Genomic DNA, 21,975 nt, shown 5'->3' with positions numbered 1-21,975 from the left:
TCAAAGCTTTGACTGTTCCCAAAATGCACAGCGCCGCCTCCTCTATAACCTCGCCTCCCTGCACAGGAGCTCAGTTTTTAGTTAACCAGCCCAATGCAGTAGCAGGAAGAGAGAAGACAACAGTTAGTAGCCACATACACCACACTCTCACGACAAGAGAAGTGTCAGCGGCTAATGCCATACCAACCCAAAGAAGCTAAGTGCGTCAGGGTGGGCGCCTTGTGGAGCCCAGTGTACCTCGCAGAAAGAGTATTAACAAAGGTAAGTTCTTACCATAAAACTCATTTTCTGCTGCAGGGTACACTGGGCTCCACAAGTCTGGACAATGGGGATGTCCTAAAGCAGTTCCTTATGGGAGGGGACGCACTGTAGCAGGCACAAGAACCCGGCGTCCAAAGGAAGCATCCTGGGAAGCGGCAGTATCGAAGGCATAGAACCTTATGAACGTGTTCCCTGAAGACCACGTAGCCGCCTTGCACAATTGGTCAAGGGTCGCACCACGTTGGGCCGCCCAAGAAGGTCCAACAGACCGAGTAGAATGGGCCGTAACGTGGGCAGGAGCTGACAAACCAGCCCTCACATAAGCATGTGCAATCACCATTCTAATCAATCTGGCTAGAGTTTGTTTATGAGCAGGCCAGCCACGTTTGTGAAATCCAAACAAAACAAAGAGAATCAGACTTTCGAATAGAAGCAGTTCTCTTCACATAGATATGGAGAGCCCGTACCACATCCAAAGACCGCTCTTTGGGAGACAAATCAGGAGAGAAAAAGGCCTGAACCACAATCTGCTGATTAAGGTGGAACGAAGAAACCACCTTAGGTAAATATCCGGGACGAGTCCTAAGAACCGCCCGATCACGGTGAAAAATCAGATATGGGGAACTACAAGACAAGGCACCCAGATCCGACACTCTTCTAGCAGAGGCAATAGCCAGCAAGAACACCACTTTAAGGGAAAGCCACTTAAGGTCAGCTGAACCAAGAGGTTCAAATGGAGAGCTCCTGCAATGCCTCCAAAACCACCGACAAGTCCCAAGGAGCCACAGGCGGGACATAGGGAGGTTGGATACGCAACACACCCTGAGTGAAAGTATGAACATCAGGTAAAGTCGCAATCTTTCTCTGAAACCACACCGACAAGGCAGAAATATGAACCTTAAGGGAGGCCAGACGCAGGCCTACATCTAGGCCTTGCTGCAAAAAAGCCAAAAAGTTTGGCTGTACTAAACTTGGAAGCGTCATAATTGTTAGATGCGCACCAAACAAAGTAGGAATGCCAGACCCTATGATAAATCCGAGCAGAAGCCGGTTTCCGGGCCCGCAACATAGTTTTAATGACCCCTTCAGAAAACCCCTTAGCCCTCAAGACAGAAGCTTCAAGAGCCACGCCGTCAAAGATAGCCGGGCTAAGTCCTGGTAGACACAGGGGCCCTGAACGAGGAGGTCTGGGCGTTGTGGAAGTAGAATTGATGCTCTGATGATAGGCCCTGCAGGTCTGAGAACCAGTGCCGTCTGGGCCACGCTGGAGCTATGAGAAGCAGATTTCCTTTTTCTTGCTTGAACTTCCGAATTACCCTGGGCAGGAGTGACACCGGAGGGAACACGTACGGCAGCCGAAACCTCCATGGCACCGCCAGAGCATCCACGAATGCTGCTTCAGGATCCCTTACCCTTGCTCCGAAGACCGGAACCTTGTGATTGTGTCGAGACGCCATCAGATCCATATCTGGAAGGCCCCACTTTTCCACGAGGAGTTGAAACACTTCTGGATGGAGGCCCCACTCTCCGGCATGCACGTCCTGACGACTGAGAAAGTCCGCTTCCCAATTCAGGACTCCCGGAATGAATATTGCCGATATGGCCGGTAGATGGCGTTCCGCCCAACATAGAATCCGTGAGACTTCCTTCGTTGGCAAACGGCTTCGAGTGCCGCCTTGATGATTTATGTAAGCCACTGTGGTGGCGTTGTCCGACTGTATTTGAACAGGACGGTTCTGAATTAAATGCTGGGCCAGGTTCAACGCATTGAAGACCACCCGCAATTTCAGAATGTTGATCGAGAGGAGAGATTCCTCCTTGGTCCACCGACCCTGAAGGGAGTGTTGCTCCAGCACCGCGCCCCAACCTCTTAGCCTGGCATCTGTCATCAACAGGACCCAGTTGGATATCCAGAAGGGACGGCCCCTGCACAACTGTTGGTCTCGGAGCCATGAAAGTAGCAACAGACGGACCTCCGGAGTCAGTGAGATCATGTGAGACCTGATCCGGTGAGGCAGGCCGTCCCACTTGGCTAGAATCAGCCTCTGGAGGGGGCGAGAATGGAATTGAGCATACTCCACCATGTCGAATGCTGATACCATGAGGCCCAGCACCTGCATCGCCGAATGTATCGACACTTGCGGACGAGAAAGGAAGCAACGAATCCTGTCCTGAAGCTTCAGGACTTTCTCCTGAGACAAGAACAACCGCTGGTTGTGAGTGTCCAATAGCGCTCCCAGGTGCACCATGCTCTGAGCAGGGACCAGGGAGGATTTCTTCCAGTTAATGAGCCACCCGTGGGCTTGTTGAAACCGGACCGTCATATCCAGATGACACAGGAGAAGTTCTGGGGAATTTGCCAGGATTAACAAGTCGCCCAGGTACGGCAGTATCCTGACATTTTGACGGCGGAGTACCACCGTCATCACCGCCATTACTTTGGTGAAAACTCGCAGAGCCGTTGTTAAACCAAAAGGTAACGCCCGAAACTGGTAATGAAGGTTGCCAATGGCGAACCTCAGGTATTGCTGATGTGACGCTGCTATAGGAATATGCAGGTAAGCATCCTGTATATCCAGGGAGACCATGTAGTCCCCAGGTTCCAAGGCCAGAACTATAGAGCGAAGGGTTTCCATACGGAACTTGGAAACCTTCACAAACTCGTTCAATGCCTTGAGGTTGAGAATGGGTCGGGAGGACCCATTCGGTTTCGGGACTAGAAACAGCGGAGAATAGTACCCCCGGCCCCTCTGAGCAAGAGGCACCTGTACTACAACTCCTGTATCAAGGAGGGTCTGTACCACCGAATGCAGAGTGTTTGCCTTTGTCTGGTCCGACAGGACGTCTGTCTGGCAAAATCGATGAGGGGGTCGGTTTTTGAAGGCTATGGCGTAACCTCGAGTGACGACTTCCCGTACCCAGGCATCTGAAGTGGTCTTCAACCATTCCTGGGTATACCCTAGAAGCCGGCCCCCCACCCTGGGATCCCCCATGGGGAGGTCCGCCCCGTCATGCGGCAGGCTTATCAGTCTTGGAAGTTGGCTGACGGGCAGCCCAGGCTCTTTTGGGCTTCGGCTTACCAGGTTTGGAAGTGCGAGCCTGCTTATGGTACGCCTGACCTTTTGCTTTACCTGAAGGGTGAAAGGACGTACATTTAGCCTTCGACACAGAAGGAGCGGTATTTGGTAGACAGGCAGTTTTGGCATCTACTTATTTAAGTCCTCCCCAAACAGAATATCTCCCTTGAAAGGGAGTACCTCCAGGGTTTTTCTAGAGTCCATATCCACAGACCAGGATCTCAGCCACAATATCCGGCGAGCCAGGACTGACGTAGTAGAGGCCTTGGCTGCTAGGATACCGGCATCCGAAGCCGCCTCTTTAATATAGCGAGAAGCTGTGACAATATATGACAAGCATTGTCTAGCATGGTCAGAGGAGATTTCAGTATCTAACTCCAAGGCCCATGCTTCAATAGCCTCGGCAGCCCATGTAGCTGCAATAGTGGGCCTTTGCGCAGCACCCGTGAGGGTGTAAATCGCTTTCAGACAACCCTCCACACACTTATCCGTAGGCTCTTTTAGAGACGTGACGGTAGTGACAGGCAGAGCTGAGGAAACCACCATCCTGGCCACATGTGAGTCCACTGGAGGAGGCGTTTACCAATTCTTAGACAGCTCTGGCGCGAGGGGATAGCGAGCCAGCATCTTCTTGTGAGGCACAAACTTCGTACCCGGGTTTTCCCAGGGTTCCTGACGTATATCCACTAGGTGGTCAGAGTGAGGTAAAACTTGCTTAACCACCTTCTGACGCTTGAACCTATCTGGTTTCTTAGGAGGGACGGATGGCTCGGGATCACCCGTAATCTGCAGAATTAACTTAATAGCCTCCAAAAGATCAGGAACATCCACATGTGAACTACCCTCCCCATCAGCCGTATCTGAGTCAGAACCTGTGGGGTCAGTATACGTGCAGTCTTCATCAGACGAGGTGTCAGTGACAGCAGTGGATTGTGAGGACATAAGCACTCGCTTAGAGGACCCCTTGGACTTACGCGAGCGATGGTCAGACTTTTTAGTAGTCGGGGACTGGTTCAACTTCTTTAACTGAGCAGATAAATCGTCCGCTCACGGCGGGTTAGCTGCAGGGACCACATACGGTTGTACCGGCATTGGGGGTCCCATAGGGGGTGCTAGTTTATGAACTAGCGTATGCAGAAGCGTGGAAAAAGCGGCCCACGGTGGGTTAGTATGTGCCTCCGTTGCCACAGTCCCACTGGGGGGCAAGGAGACCCCAGAACCAGAGCCCACAGCTGCTATATTCTCCTCATATGGGTCTGTGGCTTCAGCAACACCGGCAGTGTGTTCAGCCCCAGAACCGTTACCCTCAGAAGCAGACATGATATAATTTGCAGTATGAGGTAACACAGTACAATTATCAGCAGCACTATATCTCTAAACCCAAACCCCTGCGCAGTGTAGTCAGCACTAGCAGAGATAAAGGAGAGATATGGTGACTAAATCACAGAGAAAAATACGTAATACAGTATATCTTTGTGAAAATCCTATATTAGATAAAACCTGATGCACCAAGCTCCCTCAGGTTATAGAATATAGGGATAGCAAGTTGAGTGAAAGACACGAAATGGACACCACTCAGCTATCAAATGCACACCCAGATAGTCACAGTTTGTACAATGCAGAGGTTATTACTGACAATAATACTGCGCTGGACTAGCTTACACAGCTATATAACAAATGATATAACAGTACACAGAAAGAACTGGATGTATATCACAGGGTAATTGTACTAGAAAACCCTGACTAAATGCACTCTTTCTTACTAACACTGACTAAAAAAGGCAGGTAGAATAATAAGTGTCATGTAAAGTCACAGCACTGACAACCAGGCGGCTTTACATAGGAGGATTTGCCCAAGCAGTCCCAGGAACAGAGGGATAATGGCGCCGCAGACACTGACAGGGAGTGAGGAAAAGACAGATATGCAGCACCAGGGCGGGAACACTGCTAGAAATGGCGCCCTGGGGCTGGGGGAGGGGCTTCAGGTCTAAGCCTTATCCCCTCTGCTGGCAAAACCACCGGGTACTGTGGGCGATATAAGAATTGGTTTAGAGAAAAACCTGACCTGCGCCCATGCCCTGGTGATCTAGTGGGATCGCCTGTATCCACAGTGTCAACCTCCAGCGCGCGCGGCCCGCCTCCCCCTGACCGTGCCGGATCGCGAGTGTACAGCGCCGCTGAGGAGCTGCAGCAGTGAATGTCACAAGACATTTAACACTGCTGCTGCCCTTGAAGTCTTCACTTTTTACCTCATAAAAAGCTTTTCTTAGGGCTGCCTGGAGCAGCCCCTCTGTTCAGTGCCTGCTTACTGCAGCACCAACTTACAAAACTGAGCTCCTGTGCTGGGAGGCGGGGTGAAATAGGAGGCGGCGCTGTGCATTCTGGGAACAGTCAAAGCTTTGAGCCTGTTGGTGCCTCGGATCAAGATCCTATTCTACACACCATTGTCCATTCCTTGTGGAGCCCAGTGTACCCCGCAGCAGAAAAGGAAATTTATGTTAAGAACTTACCGTTGTTAAATCTCTTTCTGCGAGGTACACTGGGTTCCACAGGGAATAACATTGGGGTGTAGAGTAGAATCTTGATCCGAGGCACCAACAGGCTAAAGCTTTGACCGTTCCCAAGATGCTCAGCACCGCCTCCTCTATAACCCCGCCTCCATGCATAAGAGCTCAGTTTTGTTAACCAGTCCAATGCAGTAGCAGGCAAAAGAGACGACAACCGTAGTAGCCACGTACACCACATTCTCACGACATAAGGTATCAGCGGCTAATGCCATACAAACCCAAAGAAGCTAAGTGCATCAGGGTGGGCGCCCTATGGAACCCAGTGTACCTCGCAGAAAGAGTTTTAACAAAGGTAAGTTCTTACCATAAATCTCCTTTTCTGCAGCAGGGTACACTGGGTTCCACAGGGAATAACATCGGGGATGTCCTAAAGCATTTCCTCATGGGAGGGGACGCACTGTAGCGGGCACAAGAACTCAGAGTCCAAAGGAAGCATCCTGGGAGGCAGAAGTATCGAAGGCATAGAACCTTATGAATGTGTTCACTGAGGACCACGTAGCCGCCTTGCACAATTGTTTAAGGGTCGCACCACGGCAGACCGCCCAAGAAGGTCCAACAGACCGAGAATGGGATTTGATGGTAGCAGGAGCTGGAAGGCCAGCCTGTATATAAGCATGTGCAATCACCATTATAATCCATCTGTCCAGGGTCTGCTTACTCGCAGGCCAGCCACATTTGTGAAAACCAAAAAGGACAAAGAAAATCAGACTTCCGAATGGAAGCTGTCCTCTTCACATAGATACGGAGAGCCCGTACCACGTCCAAAGACCGCTCTTTGGAAGACAATTCAGGAGAGATAAAGGCCGGAATCACGATCTCTTGGTTAAGGTGGAAAGAAGACACCACCTTAGGTAGATAACCAGGGCGTGTCTGAAGGACTGCCCGGTCACGGTGAAAAATCAGAAAGGGTGACCGACAGGATAAGGCACCCAAGTCTGAAACCCGTCTAGCAGAGACAATAGCGAGCAGAAACAAGGCCTTAATAGTAAGCCACTTAAGGTACACAGATTCAAGAGGTTCAATCGGAGACTCTTGCAAGGCCTGCAGAACCACAGACAAATCCCAAGGAGCCACCGGCGGGACATAGGGAGGTTAAATCCGTAACACAACCTAAGTGAATGTATGAACATCAGGCAGATTCACAATTTTTCTCTAAAACCACACCAACAAGGCAGAAATATGAACCTTGATGGAGGCCAGACGAAGGCCCAAGTCTAGGCCCTGTTGTAGGAAGGCCAAAAGTTTGGCCATACTAAACTTGTAGGCGTCATGATTGTTAGCTGCGCACCAAGCAAAGTAAGAATTCCAGAACCTATGATAAATCCGAGCAGAAGCCGGTTTACGGGCCTTCAACATGGTATGAATGACCGCCTCAGAAAATCCTTTGGCCCCCAGAACGGAAGCTTCAAGAGCCATGCTGTCAAAGCATGGCTATATGCAGCCAAATCCTGGTATACACAAAAGCCCTGAACGAGGAGGTCTGGGCGTTGTGGAAGTAGAAGAGGACGCTCTATCGAGAGACCCTGTAGGTCTGAGAACCAATGCGATTTGGGCCATGCTGGAGTGATCAGAAGTAGGATTCCTCCTTCTTGCTTGAACTTCCTTATCACGCTGGGCAGAAGTGACACCAGCAAGTCGTCCAGATACGGTAGGATCCTGACGGCGGAGTAAAGCCGTCATTACCACTATGACCTTCGTGAAGACTCGTGGAGCAGTGGTCAAACCAAAAGGTAAAGCCAGAAACTGATAATTCGAGGTTGCCAATAGCAAACCGCAAGTACTGCTGATGCGACATGGCAATAGGAATATGGAGATAAACATCCTGTATGTCCAGAGAAACCATATAGTCCCCAGGCTCCAAAGACAGAACAATAGAGTGAACAGTTTCCATCCGAAACTTGGAGACTCTCACCAATTTGTTCAAGGACTTGGAAGTTGAGAATGAGCCGGGAGGAACCAGTTTCGGGACTAGGAACAGCGGTGAATAGTACCCCTTGCTTCTCTGAGCCAGAGGAACAGGTACTACCACACCTGTGTCCAGGAGGGATTGTACCATCAAATGAAGAGTTTTTGCCTTCACCTGACCCGAAGGGATGTCTATCAGGCAAAATCGATGAGGGGGGCGATTCTTGAAGAATATGGAGTTTCCGTGAGTCACGACTTCCCGTACCCAGCCATCTGAAGTAGTCTTCAACCATCCTGGGTAAACCTTAGAAGTCGGCCTCCCACCCTGGGATCCCCCAGGGGGAGGCCTGCCCCGTCATGCAGCAGCCTTGTCTGATTTGGAAGCAGGCTGATGGGCAGCCCAGGCACGTTTAGGTTTGGGCTTAGCGGTTTTGGAAGTGCGAGCCTCTTTCGGGTACGCCTAACCCTTTGCTTTACCTGGAGGACGAAAGGAATGAAAGGAAGTACTCTTAACCTTCGGGACCGAAGGAGCAGTACTAGGTAGACACGCCGTCTTAGCAGAAGCTAAGTCAGCCACAATCTTGTTGAGATCCTCACCAAACAGAATGTCCCCCTTAAAAGGGAGTACCTCCAGGGTTTTCTTAGAGTCCAGATCCACAGACCAGGACCGTAACCATAGAATCCGGCGAGCCAAAATGGACGTAGTGGAAGACTTGGCCGCCAGAATACCGACATCAGAAGCAGCCTCCTTAATGTAATGAGATGCTGTGACAATATACGAGAGACATTGTCTAGCATTATCAGAAAAGTTGGACGGCAGCTCTGCTTCCACCTCCTGAGCCCATGCTTCAATAACTTCTGCAGCCCAAGTAGCTGCAATAGTGGGTCGATGCACAGCTCCTGGGAGGGTGTAAATAGCTTTTAAGCAACCCTCCACATGCTTATCCGTCGGTTCTTTCAGAGAGGTGACGGTAGTTACAGGTAGAGCAGAGGACACCACCAGCCGCGCCACTTGCGAATCCACAGGCGGTGGTGTTTTCCAATTCTTACTTAGCTACGCAGCGAGGTGATAGCGAGCCAGTATCTTCTTGTGAGGTGTGAATTTCTTTCCTGGATTTTTCCAGGATTCCTGACATATGTCAACTAAATGGTCAGAATGAGGAAAAACTTGTTTAACAACCTTCTGACGTTTAAACCTATCCAGTTTCTTAGAGGTAACAGGTTCTGGGTCATCATCAATTTGAAGAATCAGCCTGATAGCCTCCAATAAGTCAGGGACATCCACCTGTGAAACAGATTCCCCATCAGAAGCATGTGGGTCAGTGTTTGAGGGGTCAGTATATACGCTATCTTCATCAGATGAAGTGTCTGGAACATGGGTGGATTGTGAGGAAGTAATGGACCGCTTAGAGGACCCCTTGGTCTTAGGCAGGCGAGGGTTAGGCTTTTGTCTGTTCAGTGAGCAATTCAATTTCTGTAACTGAGTGGACAGGAGATCTGCCCATGGCGGATTAACAGCAGGGACAATATGTGGCTGTACCGGCACCTGAGGTCCCATAGGGGGCGTAAGTCGTTACCAGCATATTTAGTAGAGAGGAAAAAGTAGCCCAAGGTGGGTCATTATGGACCCCCGTTGCTACGGCCCTACTGGGCGGCAGGGAGCCCCCAGAACCTGAACCCTCCGCTGCTATTTTCCTTCAATGTGTCTGCAGCATCACCACCACGCAGTGTGGGATCAGCTGCAGAACCGTCGCCCCTTGTAGCTTACATAATATGAAAGCGTGAACCACGGGCAACACAGTACAATATCAGCAGAATAATGCCTAATCAAGAAACCCCTGTGATAGCTCAAACAGGATTCAAGAGGTATATAGTGACTGAAAATCACATAGTAAAAATACACAATAAGTATATCCTGTGAAATACCTATATCAAATAACCCTGACGCACTTAGCCCCCCTCAGGGTACAGAATATAGGGATAGTAATCTGAGTGATTACTCAGAGCAGTGGTCAAACCAAAGGAGGAGGTTTTGCCCAAACAGTCCCAGGATCAGCTCAGCATGCAGTAATGGCACCCAAACGCTGACAGGGAGTGAGGGATAGAGATGCAGCTCCAGTGTGGGCCATATGTAAACGGTTTTTAGTAAAACCGACCTGTGCCCCTGCCCCCGATGAACTAGGGGAGAATCTGGTATTACATACATTGCCCGACTTCTGTTTCACCATATTGAAATACAGAAACAATACACATACAACATAGACTGAATACAATACAAGTCTGCCCTATTGCATGTGAGAGAAGACACAGACAAGAGGACACCAGCGCACCCAACGCTGTACAGCCCCAGTGAGACGGTCAGCGTTTTATGTAGTATTATATAACAGTGATACTGCTGTACAGAGAAATCCCCAGAGGAATGTAAACTGTGCACTAATAGCGGCTCTCCCTCTACACCCGGTACCAGTGATCCTGTGACCGTTTTGAGGAGTGAATGAGGCTGCTGGCATATGCAGAGGAAGGCACCAAATGCCGCTGAGCCCGCTCTGATGTAGCTCCACCCACCGTTAAGGCACCGGAGATACTAATAAGTTTTATACTGGCAATGTCTCCACAGGCTGTGTAGCCTCACATAAATGCTTGGTACATCATCCCTCCAGCCAGTCTCATGCAGGGGCACCTGCGGGTCCCCCTCAGGAGGGACCCGTATGCCTCACCCACACTTATGCAGCACAATGAACCGGGGGGGCCCCCATTGTGTACTCAGGACGATCACCTTCAGGCACTGTTAGGGGTGTGCGGCAAGCTGCGGCAGCTAAGGCGCAGTGCCCCGCTTAACAAACAGCCCCTCAGTCGTGCAGCAGAGAAGCGGCTCCGCACCTCATGAGGCCAGTAACCGTCTCCCCCCTAACTCCCACGGCGCAGGTATGCTGTTGTCCAAACAGCATACCGAAATAAGTAAAAGTTTAACTGAAATTGAAGAATAAACTCAGGAGCTTGCAGAGTGTGTATTCCCACCTGAGGGCACTTTTTTCAATACTGCCTGTGGAAGGGGGCATAGAGGGGAGGAGCCAGCAGACCCAGTTGAAGAAATTTAAAGTGCACTGGCTCCTTCGGACCCGTCTATACCCATCGTACTAAATCTGTCCCCAATATCCCTTATGAATGCTAGAGAAATTTGGTTTCCGGTATGAATTTAATCTGATAGATTTTCACAATTTTGAAGGAGCACACAAACAAAATGTCTTCAATACTACAGCAGGGAATACATACCTTTTACCAGCGGGCAGGATCCCAGCTGTCATGAACCTGACAGCAGGATCCCAGCCACCAGTATGCCGGCAGCGGGGCGAGCACTAGAAAGTCCCTTGCAGACTTGTTACAGGATCTATTCTCCCTCTATGGGGGTCGTGGACACTCACAGAGGGAGAAAGGCCTGTGGCAGCGGTATTCCAGCATTGGCATTTCACCGTCGGGATCCCGACAGGCGGTCTCGTAATTGCCTCCCCTACAGTATGCAGTGCTTTTTCTAAATACTTTTGCTAATATAGATCTCGCTATACACACAATCACAGTAAGAACTCCCTAGCAACAACATGGGCTTCACTACACTGGGACAGTGACACAAATCCCTATTGAAAACCGGAAATCCTGCATTCTACTAAGCTTCATTCATTCCACTGAGAAACATCATATTGTTACTACAGGATAGCGGCTACTGACATTTTCCTTCTACTTAATTTGTTTATACTAGAACAAGCACAAACAAGATTTCTGCAGGCATACACCATTCCTCCAACTCCCTCTCCAATTATTACTTTATTTTTATGAGATATCAGGAAAAAATAGGATTTTAATTACCTACCGGTAAATCCTTTTCTTGTAGTCCGTAGAGCAGGGGTGGGGAACCTCCGGCCCGCGGGCCGTATAAGGCCCGCAAAGCCGTTTGGTCCGGCCCACCCGCGCAGTGAGACACACCACCGCACAGTCCGGTAGCAGCGCGTCTCAGCTGTCACCACACGGAGGAGAGCGCGGCTATTGTTGGGCGGCGGCGTGTAGGACTTGAAACCAGCCGCCGGTTCGTGAGCCAATCAGAGCTCGCGGACCGGCAGACAATCAGGAGCCGCGGCTGCCGGTCCGCGAGCTCTGATTGGCTCTCGAACCAGCGGCTGGTTTCAAGTCTTACACGCCGCCGCCCAACATAGCCACGCTCTCCTCCGTGTCCCCGCCGAAAGGAGCGGTAAGCAGGACGGGGGGGGGGGCATCTGTATACCTGGCACTGTGGGGGGGGCATCTGTATACCTGGCACTGTGAGGGACATTTGTATACCTGGCACTGTGAGGGACATTTGTATACCTGGCACTGTGAGGGACATTTGTATACCTGGCACTGTGAGGGGCATTTGCATACCTGGCACTGTGAGGGGCATTTGCATACCTGGCACTGTGAGGGGCATTTGCATACCTGGCACTGTGAGGGGCATCTGTATACCTGGCACTGTGAGGGGCATTTGTATACCTGGCACTGTGGGGGCATTTGTATACCTGGCACTGTGGGGACATCTGTATGCCTGGCACTGTGGGGACATCTGTATGCCTGGCACTGTGGGGACATCTGTATGCCTGGCACTGTGGGGACATCTGTATGCCTGGCACTGTGGGGACATCTGTATGCCTGGCACTGTGGGGACATCTGTATGCCTGGCACTGTGGGGACATCTGTATGCCTGGCACTGTGGGGGCATCTGTATTCCTGGCACTGTGGGGGCATCTGTATGCCTGGCACTGTGAGGGGCATTTGTATACCTGGCACTGTGGGGGCATCTGTATACCTGGCACTGTGTGGACATCTGTATACCTGGCACTGTGTGGACATCTGTATACCTGGCACTGTGTGGACATCTGTATTCCTGGCACTGTGGGGGCATTTGTATACCTGGCACTGTGGGGGCATTTGTATACCTGGCACTGTGGGGGCATTTGTATACCTGGCACTGTGGGGGCATTTGTATACCTGGCACTGTGGGGGCATCTGTATACCTGGCACTGTGGGGGCATCTGTATACCTGGCACTGTGGGGGCATCTGTATACCTGGCACTGTGGGGGCATCTGTATACCTGGCACTGTGGGGACATCTGTATACCTGGCACTGTGGGGGCAATTGTGGATCTGGCACTGCACTATTTTTTTGGCGCGCGCGGGGGCAGACTTGTATGGCCCCCGAAGGATTTTAAAAATATCCAAATGGCCCTCGGTAGAAAAAAGGTTCCCCACCCCTGCCGTAGAGGATACTGGGGTCCATTTAGTACCATAGGGTATAGACGGGTCCACTAGGAGCCATGGACACTAAGAATTTGATAGTGTGGGCTGACTCCTCCCACTATGCCCCTCCTACCAGACTCAGTCTAGGAAACTGTGCCCAAGGAGACGGACATACTTCAAAAGAAGGATAGATAAGGATAGTGGTGAAATTTCGAACCAGCACACACAACAAGAGGAAAGCCAAGCTAACCAAACTTGAAAACAGGAACAGCAACAGCTGAACCAACATTACTTAACCAAGTAACATTGCAGGAAGAACGAAGCACTGGGCGAGCGCCCAGTATCCTCTATGGACTATGAGAAAAGGATTTACCGGTATGTAATTAAAATCCTATTTTCTCTTACGTCCTAGAGGATACTGGGGTCCCTTTAGTACCATGGGGATGTACCAAAGCTCCCAAACAGGGTGGGAGAGTGCCGACGTTCCTGCAGAACTGATTGGCCTCTGAGGTCCTTCAGTTTGGTCAAAGTATCGAACTTATAGAACTTCGCAAACGTGTTCGAACCTGACCAAGTAGAAGAGCTGTAAAGCCGAGACACCCTGACAGCTGCCCAGGAAGAACCCACCGACCTAGTAGAGTGGGCCTGTACAGATTTTGGACATGGCAAACCTGCCGTGGAATAAGCATGCTGGATAGTAATATAACAAAAAACAGAGAAGAATAACTTGCGCCTTAGTTGCAGCTTTGTACTATACTCTCAAAGAGCACCACTCTTTGATGAACATGTGTATACAAAAAAGAATAGAGTAGTCCACAAGTGCCACTATAGCTGAGGGAGTCTCTAGTTAGTTCCTGCCCAAATGTTTTCTCTATCTGGATGCAGAATTATTTTCCCTCACTGTTGTACAGTTCTTTTCTTTCCACACCTAGGTTCGCACCTTTGGACTGACCTCCATTCAGTGCGGGATGTACATCAAAAGGTTTATTTACATTTCTTTCACAGCTTCTCAAATTGCATCAATTGGACATCATCACTTCCCTTGCAGGGGACACTCACCTCTACTCTGTTCCCTATGTTCCTTGAAAGGTTTCTTTAGCTGTGACACCGTCCTGATTCTCTCAAGGGTCCAGATGTCATTCACCACATCAATTGATTGAACAGGAGGCCAAAAAACCAAATGGTAATAAAATTCTTTCCAAAAACAGGAATATTTTTATTCCAACATACAAAAAAATAACAATGGATAAAAACAATTAAAATATGAAAAGCAATGAAGATCCCACTACTCCTGTGTTTGTTCTGCTCTATACCCTCAGGAACCAATTGCATAAAAAATGGACCTTAATAACGGGTAAGGGCTAAAATGAACACTTACAGGCAGGGATCAGCACAAGTACCAACGCGTTTCGGATAAGCTATCCTTCCTCAGGGCATGTTGCAGAACAAACACAGTCGGCCATTTATACCCACTGGTCCCTTCCTATGTGTCCAGGAACCAATCACAGTTTAGGGACATCAAACCTATACATTACATATTTGTATCTTAGTATCTCCACTTTATCTAAGTAATGCATTAATAAATCAACATTCAGACTTTTCCAATATACAAAAATAACTTTAAAACACTAAAAAAATTCGAGCACATTATATAATTGGTTATCATGATATCCTGTTCTGGATTAACCGGATTTGAGGACCTCCATATAGTCTCTTTTTAAACATTTGCACAGTCCGGAATTTCAAGCCATTTTCCTTCTTTTGCTTCCATGTAATTAGAATCCGTCCCTCTCGTTTCCCCCGGAAGTGATGTATCTCAGTGCCACTCAGTTTATTGTCCCCACGCACTGGGTATGAGTTTTCAAACGTTTCTATGCGGATTCCTTGTCTTTCCGATCCGTCCGTCCACATCCGGTAAATGGAACGCAAATTCCGGGTGCTGGTGGAACGCACAGACATCTTCCCCATATGAGATTTTTTGTTCATAGCAGGCTCATATAACATAGAGAAGAATAATAAAGGATAGATTACTATATACAGATATAGTCCTTTTTCAGAGTCATATCACCATAGTCTGTCAAACAAACATAAAAAACCTTTATATATTTTCCGTCATTCTATAATCCTTTTTTTTTAAATTGTCAATGTAAATAGCACATAGACGCATCTATTTGCATGGGGATTAAAGGTACATTTTTGGGGACTCGTTACAACCATAAACTCATAATTTTCTAATGCATTATAAAAACCACTTCATTTCAAATTCGACGTTGAGCCCCCTCGGGTCTAGGGTCCTCAGGTCATAGATCATTCGCATCTCTGCCTTTGCTAGCTGTTCTTCCCCATTATTTGTTCTCCAATTAGGGGTGATGGCTTTTATTCCACAAAAACTGACTAAATGGTCTATGTTACATTTATGATCTTTTTTGAAATGAAGTGAGACATTATGGGTTTCTAAACCCTTTCTGATGTTTCTTACGTGTTCTGCCATGCGGGTCTTCAGCATGCGGGTTGTTCGCCCCACATACTGAGAGCCACATGAGCACTCCAGCAGATAAACGCAATTTTTCGTATTGCACGTAATGAAGTCTCTAATAGTATAGCTCCTTTTAGTTTGAGTGGACTTGTAGTGGGTAATTTTACTCTCCTTGCTTCTACACATCCGGCACATGATACATGTGCCGCACCTATAGAAGCCTTTGGAGACATTCCTTGTTAACATCTTAGGTGCGACAACTACACTTTTCACAATGCTCTCTTTTAAATTCTTCGCTCTTCTGTTCACAAATCTGGGAGCTTCAGATATATGGTCTTTAAGCACAGGGTCCCTGTTCAGAATTGACCAATGTCGTCTAATTACTTTTTCAATTTCCCTGTGCTGGCTATTAAAGCCCATAATAAGGGGAATATCTTTAGGGTTGTTGCTTTTCTTGTCCACACCCCTAGTAAGCATATTATGGCGATCCTTCTTCCCTGTTTCCTCCATAGCTTTTTGAACTAATATTGGGTTATATCCTTTTTCTGTAAATTGTTCCCGTAATGTTTCTGCCTGCTCCCAATACACCTCCACATCAGTACAATTCCTCCTAATTCTTTGGAATTGACTGACCGGTATGCTTTGTAACCAATTATAGTGGTGGTTGCTTTTATAGTCTATAAATGAGTTGCAGTCAGTTTGTTTTACAAAGTTACTGGTCTTAATTTTATTATCTTCAATATATACCCGAAGATCTAAAAAGTTAACTTCTTTCTCACTGATGTTAAAGGATAATTGAATATTGTTAGAATTATTATTAAGGTATTTACAAAATGCATCCAGAGAGGTAAGGTCGCCCCTCCATATAAACAATATATTGTCTATATAGCGATGCCATGACACCAGACTGGCACCCCACTCATGGCCACTCCACACTTGGTGTTCCTCCCAGTGTGCCATGAATAGGTTAGCATAACTGGGTGCCAGTCTGGTGCCCATCGCTGTTCCTGTTAACTGAAGATAGAAAGTATTATCGAACCAAAAAAAATTATTATGTAATATTAATGAGGTTCCCTCAAGGACAAAATTTCTCTTTTCCATAGGTATACCATCCTTATCCATGAAATAAGACATGGCATCTAATCCCTGTTGATGGTTAATAACCGTGTACAAAGATGTGACATCGGCAGTGATTAGAAGGAAATCGGGTTGCCAATCTACCAACATAAGTTTGTTAATGGTTGTTATAGTATCTTTCAGGTAGGATCTAGTAGTTTTGACCATGGGTTGTAACATGTAGGAGGAGAGTAAAAACTAATAAAGTTGATAACATCGCATCAACAAATGTAAATAGTAACACAGACACAATGGAGGAAGCTATACATAGTGATATAAATCCAGTGGGGGAGAAGGCCCCAAAAAAGGAGACCACTAAAATTTACAACCTTAGTAAATATGAACTAACTATACATGAGAGAACAGTCCTTGAAAAAGGTCTAAAGTTTTCACCTGCAAATAGATGTGATAAGTTTGATACCCACATAGATATTGAAAAATTTGTTAGAAGACTCACATTAAAGAGGTTTTTTGAGGAAATGCCCAGTGGAAATAAGGAAGAGGATGAGATAGGGTTTAGATTCAAAAGAAGGTCTAAATTTTACCCTAAACATAAGAAGGGAAGCTTCATCGAATCCTTTGAAAAGGCAGTTAAAGCAGACCTAGAAAGCATTGAATTTAAACCTAATAGAAAAGTAAATCTAACTAGGGAAGAAAGGAAGGCCATCAAGACACTGAGTAATAACAAAGAAATAGTGGTCAAGCCAGCCGATAAGGGGGGGGGGGGGGGGGGGGGAGTATCATCATTTTAGATTTGGAGGATTACAATAAAGAGGTCATGCGCCAACTAATGGATAATACGACTTATCAAAAACTAAGAGGGAATCCCAGCAATAATATAGATAAGAAATTAGAGATTTTTTGGGCCATGTACCTTACAAAGGGGGTTATTACAGAGGAAGAGCAGAAATTTATGACCATTGACAATCCCTCCATACCGGTACTATATATCCTACTGAAAATCCATAAGGATAAAAAGGTACCCCCAGGTCGTCCGATTGTAGCAGGGACCAACTCTAGTCTGTCGAATTTATCATGCTTTATAGACCACATGTTACAACCCATGGTCAAAACTACTAGATCCTACCTGAAAGATACTATAACAACCATTAACAAACTTATGTTGGTAGATTGGCAACCCGATTTCCTTCTAATCACTGCTGATGTCACATCTTTGTACACGGTTATTAACCATCAACAGGGATTAGATGCCATGTCTTATTTCATGGATAAGGATGGTATACCTATGGAAAAGAGAAATTTTGTCCTTGAGGGAACCTCATTAATATTACATAATAATTTTTTTTGGTTCGATAATACTTTCTATCTTCAGTTAACAGGAACAGCGATGGGCACCAGACTGGCACCCAGTTATGCTAACCTATTCATGGCACACTGGGAGGAACACCAAGTGTGGAGTGGCCATGAGTGGGGTGCCAGTCTGGTGTCATGGCATCGCTATATAGACGATATATTGTTTATATGGAGGGGCGACCTTACCTCTCTGGATGCATTTTGTAAACACCTTAATAATAATTCTAACAATATTCAATTATCCTTTAACATCAGTGAGAAAGAAGTTAACTTTTTAGATCTTCGGGTATATATTGAAGATAATAAAATTAAGACCAGTAACTTTGTAAAACAAACTGACTGCAACTCATTTATAGACTATAAAAGCAACCACCACTATAATTGGTTACAAAGCATACCGGTCAGTCAATTCCAAATAATTAGGAGGAATTGTACTGATGTGGAGGTGTATTGGGAGCAGGCAGAAACATTACGGGAACAATTTACAGAAAAAGGATATAACCCAATATTAGTTTAAAAAGCTATGGAGGAAACAGGGAAAAAGGATCACCATAATATGCTTACTAGGGGTGTGGACAAGAAAAGCAACAACCCTAAAGATATTCCCCTTATTATGGGCTTTAATAGCCAGCACAGGGAAATTGAAAAAGTAATTAGACGACATTGGTCAATTCTGAACAGGGACCCTGTGCTTAAAGACCATATATCTGAAGCTCCCAGATTTGTGTATAGAAGAGCGAAGAATTTAAAAGAGAGCATTGTGAAAAGTGTAGTTGTCGCACCTAAGATGTTAACAAGGAATGTCTCCAAAGGCTTCTATAGGTGCGGCACATGTATCATGTGCCGGATGTGTAGAAGCAAGGAGAGTAAAATTACCCACTACAAGTCCACTCAAACTAAAAGGAGCTATACTATTAGAGACATCATTACGTGCAATACGAAAAATTGCGTGTATCTGCTGGAGTGCTCATGTGGCTCTCAGTATGTGGGGCGAACAACCCGCATGCTGAAGACCCGCATGGCAGAACACGTAAGAAACATCAGAAAGGGTTTAGAAACCCATAATGTCTCACTTCATTTCAAAGAAGATCATAAATGTAACATAGACCATTTAGTCAGTTTTTGTGGAATAAAAGCCATCACCCCTAATTAGAGAACAAATAATGGGGAAGAACAGCTAGCAAAGGCAGAGATGCGAATCATCTATGACCTTAGGACCCTAGACCCGAGGGGGCTCAACGTCGAATTTGAAATGAAGTGGTTTTTATAATGCATTAGAAAATTATGAGTTTATGGTTGTAACAAGTCCCCAAAAATGTACCTTTAATCCCCATGCAAATAGATGCGTCTATGTGCTATTTACATTGACAATTTAAAAAAAAAAAAGGATTATAGAATGACGGAAAACATATAAAGGTTTTTTATGTTTGTTTGACAGACTATGGTGATATGACTCTGAAAAAGGACTATATCTGTATATAGTAATCTATCCTTTATTATTCTTCTCTATGTTATATGAGCCTGCTATGAACAAAAAAATCTCATATGGGGAAGATGTCTGTGCGTTCCACCAGCACCCGGAATTTGCGTTCCATTTACCGGATGTGGACGGACGTCATTTCCGGTCATGAACGGACGGATCGGAAAGACAAGGAATCCGCATAGGAACGTTTGAAAACTCATACCCAGTGCGTGGGGACAATAAACTGAGTGGCACTGAGATACATCACTTCCGGGGGAAACGAGAGGGACGGATTCTAATTACATGGAAGCAAAAGAAGGAAAATGGCTTGAAATTCCGGACTGTGCAAATGTTTAAAAAGAGACTATATGGAGGTCCTCAAATCCGGTTAATCCAGAACAGGATATCATGATAACCAATTATATAATGTGCTCGAATTTTTTTAGTGTTTTAAAGTTATTTTTGTATATTGGAAAAGTCTGAATGTTGATTTATTAATGCATTACTTAGATAAAGTGGAGATACTAAGATACAAATATGTAATGTATAGGTTTGATGTCCCTAAACTGTGATTGGTTCCTGGACACATAGGAAGGGACCAGTGGGTATAAATGGCCGACTGTGTTTGTTCTGAAACATGCCCTGAGGAAGGATAGCTTATCCGAAACGCGTTGGTACTTGTGCTGATCCCTGCCTGTAAGTGTTCATTTTAGCCCTTACCCGTTATTAAGGTCCATTTTTTATGCAATTGGTTCCTGAGGGTATAGAGCAGAACAAACACAGGAGTAGTGGGATCTTCATTGCTTTTCATATTTTAATTGTTTTTATCCATTGTTATTTTTTTGTACGTTGGAATAAAAATATTCCTGTTTTTGGAAAGAATTTTATTACCATTTGGTTTTTTGGCCTCCTGTTCAATCAATTGATGTGGTGAATGACATCTGGACCCTTGAGAGAATCAGGACGGTGTCACAGCTAAAGAAACCTTTCAAGGAACATAGGGAACCGAGTAGAGGTGAGTGTCCCCTGCAAGGGACGTGATGATGTCCAATTGATTCAATTTGAGAAGCTGTGAAAGAAATGTAAAGAAACCTTTTGATATACATCCCGCACTGAATGGAGGTCAGTCCAAAGGTGCGAACCTAGGTGTGGAAAGAAAAGAACTGTACAACACTGAGGGAAAATAATTCTGCATCCAGATAGAGAAAACATTTGGGCAGGAACCTTCTAGAGACTCCCTCAGCTATAGTGGCGCTTGTGGACTACTCTATTCTTTTTTGTATACACATGCTGGATAGTAAGTCTGATCCAGCATGCAATTGTTTGCTTTGAAGCAGGAAACCCAATCTTATTGGGATCATAAAGAACAAACGACGAGTCAGTTTTTCTGTGACGAGCTGTTCTCTTCACATACACCTTCAACGCCCTCACAACATCCAAAGACTTTGAAGCAGCAAAAGTGTCGGTGACAACCAGAACCACAATAGGTTGGTTGATGTGAAACGCAGACACCACTTTAGGAAGAAATTGCTTACGAGTTGAGTTCAGCTGTCTTCATGGAAAATTAATTAGGGCCTTTTATGAGACAAAGCCCCCAGATCCGACACACGTCTTGCTGAAGCCAAGGCCAGCAGTGTGACGGTCTTCCATGCAAGATATTTTACGTCCACCTCCTGTAACGGTTCAAACCAGTCCGATTGGAGGAACTGCAGCACCAGATTGAGATCCCAATGTGCCGTGGGAGGCACAAAGAGAGGTTGGATGTGCAGAACACCTTTCAAGAATGTCTGGACCTCAGGGAGAGAAGCCAATTGTTTCTGAAAGAAAAAATGGACAAGGCCAAAATCTGGACTTTTAAGGAGCCCAGACGCAGGCCCACATCCACACCTGCCTGCAGAAAAAGTCCCAGATGAAATTCCACCGCAGAATAATTTCTGCTCTCACACCAAGAGACGTATTTCTTCCAAATACAATGGTAATGCTTAGACGTTACCCCCTTCCTGGCTTGGATCATAGTCGGGATTACCTTGTTAGTGATCCCTCTCCTGGCTATAATCAGCCGTTCAACTTCCATGCCATCAAATGTATCCGCGGTAAGTCCTGATAGACAAACGGGCGCTGTTGCAGAAGATCCTCACGAAGAGGTAGAGGCCACGGATCGTCGAGGAGCATCTCCAGTACCAGGCCCTTCTTGGCCTGTCCGGAGCAATAAGTATGGTTTGAACCTTTTCTCTTTTTATTCTCTTTAGAATTCTTGGGATTAGAGGAAGTGGAGGAAACATGTACACCATCCGATAGACCCATTGAGTCGTCAGGGTGTCTACCGCCACTGCCTGTGGGTCTCTCGACCTGGAACAATACCGCTTGAGCCAAAAGGCCATCATTTCTATATGTGGATATACCCATTTACTTGTCAAGCACCTGAACACTTCCGGGTGAAGGCCCCACTTCCCCGGGTGAAGATCGTGTCTGCTGAGGAAGTCTGCTTCCCAGTTGTCTACTCCCGGAATGAAGACCGCTGACAACGCCACAGCA

Source organism: Pseudophryne corroboree, chromosome 9 (genome assembly GCF_028390025.1).
Source record: "Pseudophryne corroboree isolate aPseCor3 chromosome 9, aPseCor3.hap2, whole genome shotgun sequence".
Lineage (NCBI taxonomy): Eukaryota > Metazoa > Chordata > Amphibia > Anura > Myobatrachidae > Pseudophryne > Pseudophryne corroboree.
Note: the sequence above shows the minus strand (reverse complement) of the source record.